Raw genomic sequence first — 6,018 nt, forward strand, 5'->3', positions numbered from 1 at the left:
GAGAAGCTAGCTGCATGGAATATGAGTAAAACAAAAACAAATTCAAACGCTGCTTCCAGTCTGTTTTAGTTTAGCAAGAAAAAAGACAGAAGGGAGAAAGAGGCTGCAGTTTTCCTCCACTTCATTAGTGACCTGGGGAAATGGAGGGGGCACTGTTCCAGCAGCTCACTGGTGCCTGAACCGTGTTGACTCACAAAACTTTTGATACCAAATGTGTTTGTTTTTCTTCCCCTCACATTAAGCAGTTCTCTAGTTCTTCGGACAACAACTGGATGATCTACAATTCCATTCAAGTCTGATAATTATTACCTGGAGTTAGTGCAGGTCCCATAGTTCATGGCTCAGTCCCACAAGACTGGCCTCACTTTAGATGCCAATCGCATGTCCTGGGTTGCGACCTGCACTTTGGTTCTGACTGGCTGGCTATAAATCAGGAGTTTCCATGCCCTTCTGCTCATGTTTGAGAATTTGCTGGAAAAACATGGGAAAACCCTCTACTTACATTTACTGGTTTGTTATAAAGGATACAACTCAGAACAGCCAAATGAAGAGACATACAGGGCAAGCCACGGGGAATGGGTGCCCCATTCCCCCAGCACCTCCATGAGTTCACTAACCTCAAAGCTCCACGAAGCCCCTTGTTTAGGGGTTTTTAGGAATGATGGATTAAATCCTTGGCCATTGGTGATTGAACTCAATCTCTGGCTCTCTCTTCTCCCTGAAGATCAGGGTGTGAAACTGAAAGTTCCAATCCTATAATCATGCATTGGGCTTTCTGGCAACCAGCTAGTCACCAGTCATCTCATTAACATATAGAAAGACACTCTTTTTTAAAAAAACATTTATTTATTCATTTTTGTTGTTGTTGTTGTTTGAGATGGAGTCTCACTCTGTTGCCCAGACTGGATTGCAGGGGCGCAACCTCGGTTCACTGCAACCTCTGCCTCCCAGGTTCAAGCGATTCTCGTGCCTCAGCCTCCTGAGTAGCTGGGACTGCAGGTATGTGCCAACACACCCAGCTAATTTTTGTATTTTTAGTAGAGACGGGGTTTCATCATGTTGGCCAGGCTGGTCTCGAACTCCTGGACTCAAGTGATCCACCCACCTTGGCCTTCCAAAGTTCTGGCATTACAGGCTTGAGCCACTGTTCCCTGCCCTTAACTTTTATTTTAAGTTCAGGGGTACAAGGGCAGGTTTTTTACGTAGGTAAACTTGTGTCATGGGGCTTTGTTGAACAGATTATTTCATCACCCAGGTATTAAGCCTAGTATCCATTAGTTATTTTTCCTGATCCTCTCCTTCCTCCCACCTCTCCGCCTTCTGATAGACCTGAGTGTGTGTTTTCCCCCTCTATGTGTCCATGTGTTCTCATGATTTAGCTCCAAATTATAAGTGAGGATATATGGTATTTATTTTTCTGTTCCTGTGTTAGTTTGCTCAGAATAATGACCTCCAGCTCCATCCGTGTTCCTGCGAAGAACATCATCTCATTCTTTTTTATGGCTGTGTAGTATTCCATGGTGTATATGTGACACATTTTCTTTACTCAGTCTATCATTGATGGGCATTTAGGTAGATTCCATGTCTTTGCTATCGTGAATAGTGCTGCAATGAACATATGTGTTCATGTGTCTTTATAACAGAGTTATTTATATTCCTCTGGGTATATACCCAGTAATGGGATTGCTGGGTCGAATGACATTTCTGTCTTCAAGTCCAAAAAAACCACTCTTAGTCATGCCAGAGATACTATGGGTCTTAGAAGCTCATGTGCCAGGAACTGTGGACTAAGACTAAATATATGTATTTTTATTGTCTCACATTGGCTCTCTTCGTCCAGTTAGAAGAACAGCATTTCTTCAGGGGGATCTCATCAGAGACATGACATAGGGAAGGTGCAGAATTCTGTATGCCCGGATGCATTGCGTGCTGGCCTGAAGAGAGGCCAGGCTCTTCCTAGAGGCCGTGGAGACGTGGTCCTGATTCTTACTGTTGGGCCCAGGCATTGGGGCCTGAAATTCCTACCACAGGAATAAAAGAAGAAAGTTCATTCATATTCAGATAGTTTTAAGCTGGTAAGTGAGTTTCTATTCAAACTCCTGCATTATTTTCAGGGTGCATTAGCCCGTTTATGTTTAATGCCTATGGTTTCAACTAGCTCAGGGGCATTCTGATAACTGGAAAGAAAGCTGTTTACAAGGTGGTTTATGTCAGAGGACTTTGCCAATAAACCTATCTTGAAAGGTTGCTGGAAGGATTATGTGAAACAGCATATCAAGGTTCTAAACAGTGCCTACTACATTAAGTGCTGGATGGTGACTAAGACATACTCAGTCCCTCTCCTTATGGTCCTTATGGTTTAGTGAGAAAATGGAAAAATAAACACATCATTGCATTCTCATTCTAATTGGCCAGGGTTGTAATGCAGAGTAAAATCTGAAGAACCCCTGTAAATTGTATGCTAAATTAAGCTTAAGTGAGCACATACTATTTTATAGGGCTCAAGTCCAAAGGTTTCATTAAATTTTTAAAGGTCTCCTTGGCTCATAAGAGTTTAATGATCATTCATTAGAAGTAGATGAAAAGCACCCCAAATTGTCTTATGAAATATTTTCCTGTTTCCGAATTCATTTTATGAAAGCTAGCATTACATTTTATAAAAGCCAATAAAAATATTTCAAAAGTAAAACTATAGGCTGATTTTACTTATGGATATAGGTGTAAAAATTCGAGATAAAATATTCTCAAACCAAATGCAGTATTACATTAGAAGAATAGATAATGGTGTGACAGTTGCAGCTGAGGAACCCCAGCAGTGTCTTTGCATTCTCCACTCTGGCTGGTGGGTGACGAGATGGCCTGAAGAGTGGCTGGTTGCTGCAACAGAGTGCTATATTGAAGCTCTGGAATAAGAATTGGTTTGACCTGTGGTCAGATGGTACCTGACCTATTATGATGAACAGACTCGGCAGAGTGTTGAGGATAAGGTCCACATGCAAGTGGAATGCCTCAACATCCCTACCGGGCAGGAATGTCGGGATAGTCAGCCTCTGCATGGAAAGTCAAAAGACTGCATACTGCCGGGAGTGGTGGCTCACATCTGTAATCCCAGCACTTTGGGAGGTCGAGGCAGGAGGATCACTTGAGGTCAGGAGTTCGAGACCAGCCTGGCCAACATGGTGAAACCTTGTCTCACCTAAAAATACAAAAATTAGCCAGTCATGGTGGCATGCACCTGTAATCCCAGCTACTCGGGAGGCTGAGGCAGGAGAATTGCTTGAACCTGGGAGGTGGAGGTTGCATTGAGCCGAGATTGCACCACTGCACTCCAGCCTGGGTGATGGAATGAGATCAATGAGACCCTGTCCCCCACCCCCAAAAATGTATAAAATATGTATTATATATTGTATAATAAATAATATTTACATATTATATAATTATATTTCAATATAATATACATTAATATTTAAATATAATTATATAATATATAGTATTCTTATTAAAATATATATGTTATATATTATAGAATTATTATATTATATATATTAAATATTATATATAATATATAATATATAAAAATATATGAATATATATTATATTATATATTATAATATATAATATTCTTATTAAAATACATATCCATATATATATATGGAAAAAGACTGCATGCTGCAGATTGTTTGCTCAGATGGGAAAGCAATTAGTCTTTGTGCAGAAAACACAGTGATTGCTTGGCCTGGAAATTTACACTCCAAGATTCCAGGACAAACACAGACTATGTGGGCTCCACAGTCATGACTGATGAGATACCCGTGGTTTCCTCCCCTCCACCACACACGGCCTGTGCTGCACCGGCCACTGAGGAATAGGGCTATGAGCCATACAGTGGTGTGTGCCTGCCAGGAACTCAAATTGTCTATGCTGCTAATGGACAGGCGTATGCTGTGCTCTACCAGTACTCGTATGCAGGACTTTATGGACAGCAGTCTGCTAACCAAGTCATCATTCAAGAGTGTTGTCGAGACAATGACAGTGACCTGGCAGTGGGCATGTTGGCAGGAGTTGCCATGGTCATGGCCTTAGGGTCTCTATTCTTGGTCTTCTAGAGGCCGTAAGGTCTTGATGTGCATAGCTTCTGATAACCCTGTGTACAGTAATATTATTCACAGGGCATTTCTGTTTGTGACAAATGTTTTTAATAATAATTTTAATCGTTCCTTTGAAAGTAGTGACATCATAATTGTAACTAATCCACATAAGTACCACAGAGAAAGGTTTGAACTGTGCTATTTTTTTCTTTTTTCTTTTTTTTTTTTGAGATGGAGTCTAGCTTTGTCACCTAGGCTGGAGTGCAGTGGCACGATCTTGGCTCACTGCAACCTCTGCCTCCAGGGTTCAAGTGATTCTCCTGCCTCAGCCTCCCGAGTAGCTGGGATTACAAGCATGTGCCGCCATACCCGGCTAATTTTTGTATTTTTAGTAGAGATCGGGTTTCACCATGTTGGTCGGGATGGTCTTGATCTCCTGACCTTATGATCTGCCCACCTTGGCCTCCCAGCATGCTGGGATTAGAGGCACGAGCCACCATGCCCGGCCAGAACTGTGCTATTTTGTTCAAACATGGGCTCTCCAGGGGCACTGGCTCGTTCTAGGACTGTCCTTACGGAAGTCTCGGAATACTTTATTTGAGCATAGCTGTTTTGAAAAGCATTTTCTTTTTGGAGTTACGCGTAGTGCTTCAGGGATAATTTATTTTCATGTTATGCCAGTAATACAGTGTTGTATGCGTCATGAGTGATTGTGGCAAGAAAATCTACAGCTCCTTTCTGTTTAACTTTTTCAAGCCACAGACCAGAACTGGTTGCATGTTACTTTAGGAGTTGTGGATTGGTAAGCTTCTGGTTACTTCTCCGAGGCTGTGGTGTGAGAGCCCCCTGACCCGCCTTCTGGGGCTCCACAGGCCCCCAGCAAGGGTGACTCCTCAGGATGAGAGGGCACAGCCAGCCTTTGAAAAAACGATGCTTCAGAAATCTGCCTAACCCTAGCTTCTTCTTTTTCTTTCTTTTCTTTTCTTTTTTTTAAGACAGAGTCTCGCTCTGTCACCCAGGCTTGAGTGCAGTGGCATGATCTAGGCTCACTGCAACCTCCACCTCTTGGGTTCAAGCAATTCTCTGCCTCAGCCTCCCGAGTAGCTAGGATTACAGGCGCACACCACCAAGCCTGGCTAATTTTTTTTTGTATTGATTTATTTATTTATTTTTTTTAGTAGAGATGGGGTTTCACTATCTAGGCCAGGCTGGTCTTGAACTCCTGACCTTGTGATCCACCCGCCTTGGCCTCCCAAAGTGCTGGGATTACAGGCTTGAGCCACTGTGCCCGGCCCCTAGCTTCTTATTCTCAGGTTATTCTTGTATGGTGTTGGTGGCCATATTTGGAAAACATATCCCTCATTAGGAATTGATTTGAGCTTCTGAGTTTTAGGGTTTTATCCTTTAAAACTTGGAGAAGCCAGAACAATAACAAACAAGCGTGTGGAGGCAGATTTGCTTTATTCAGAGAGAGCTATTTGAGTGTGTATCTGCCTGGGGTGTTTGCATTGCTGCCTAAGCCTCCTTACAGCCTATTTTTCTACTTGTTGAGAGAATAATATTAAAAGAAAGGTGGGGAAGTGGAAGGAAAGCCTTAGTTAGAGCGTTTCCATTTCAGGCCTTCTGGGGGGTTGGACTGTGGGGGGATTGCTTTCTCTTGCCCCCTGAAGGCCCACAGGAACGGGGGCCTGTGGCTGTCCACCGAGCACCAGGACAGACCATAGCTGAGCAAACTTGGGTTATGGATGGGAAATGGGGCCCAGGTGCCCTCAGGACACAGGGACTGGCTCAAGATACCACTCAGTCTGGCCAGGACCCCAGCCTTGCTTTTGTTCTTGATCTCTGCGTGATAGAGAAGCTTAGAACATGGAATTTTGAGCCCCAAAATGTGGGAGTCTCTGGAAAACCCAGTCCTGCCTTTCTGTCCAAT

General features: G+C 43.1%; 1 pseudogene; it reads left to right on the forward strand.

The window, feature by feature from the left end:
• The first annotated feature begins 2,865 nt into the window (after window positions 1-2,865).
• LOC129019043 (pleckstrin homology domain-containing family B member 2-like) lies at window positions 2,866-4,106 on the forward strand (annotated as a pseudogene).
• The last annotated feature ends 1,912 nt before the right edge of the window (window positions 4,107-6,018 follow it).

The sequence above is a fragment of the Pongo pygmaeus genome, chromosome 17 (assembly GCF_028885625.2).
Source record: "Pongo pygmaeus isolate AG05252 chromosome 17, NHGRI_mPonPyg2-v2.0_pri, whole genome shotgun sequence".
NCBI classification, from domain to species: domain Eukaryota; kingdom Metazoa; phylum Chordata; class Mammalia; order Primates; family Hominidae; genus Pongo; species Pongo pygmaeus.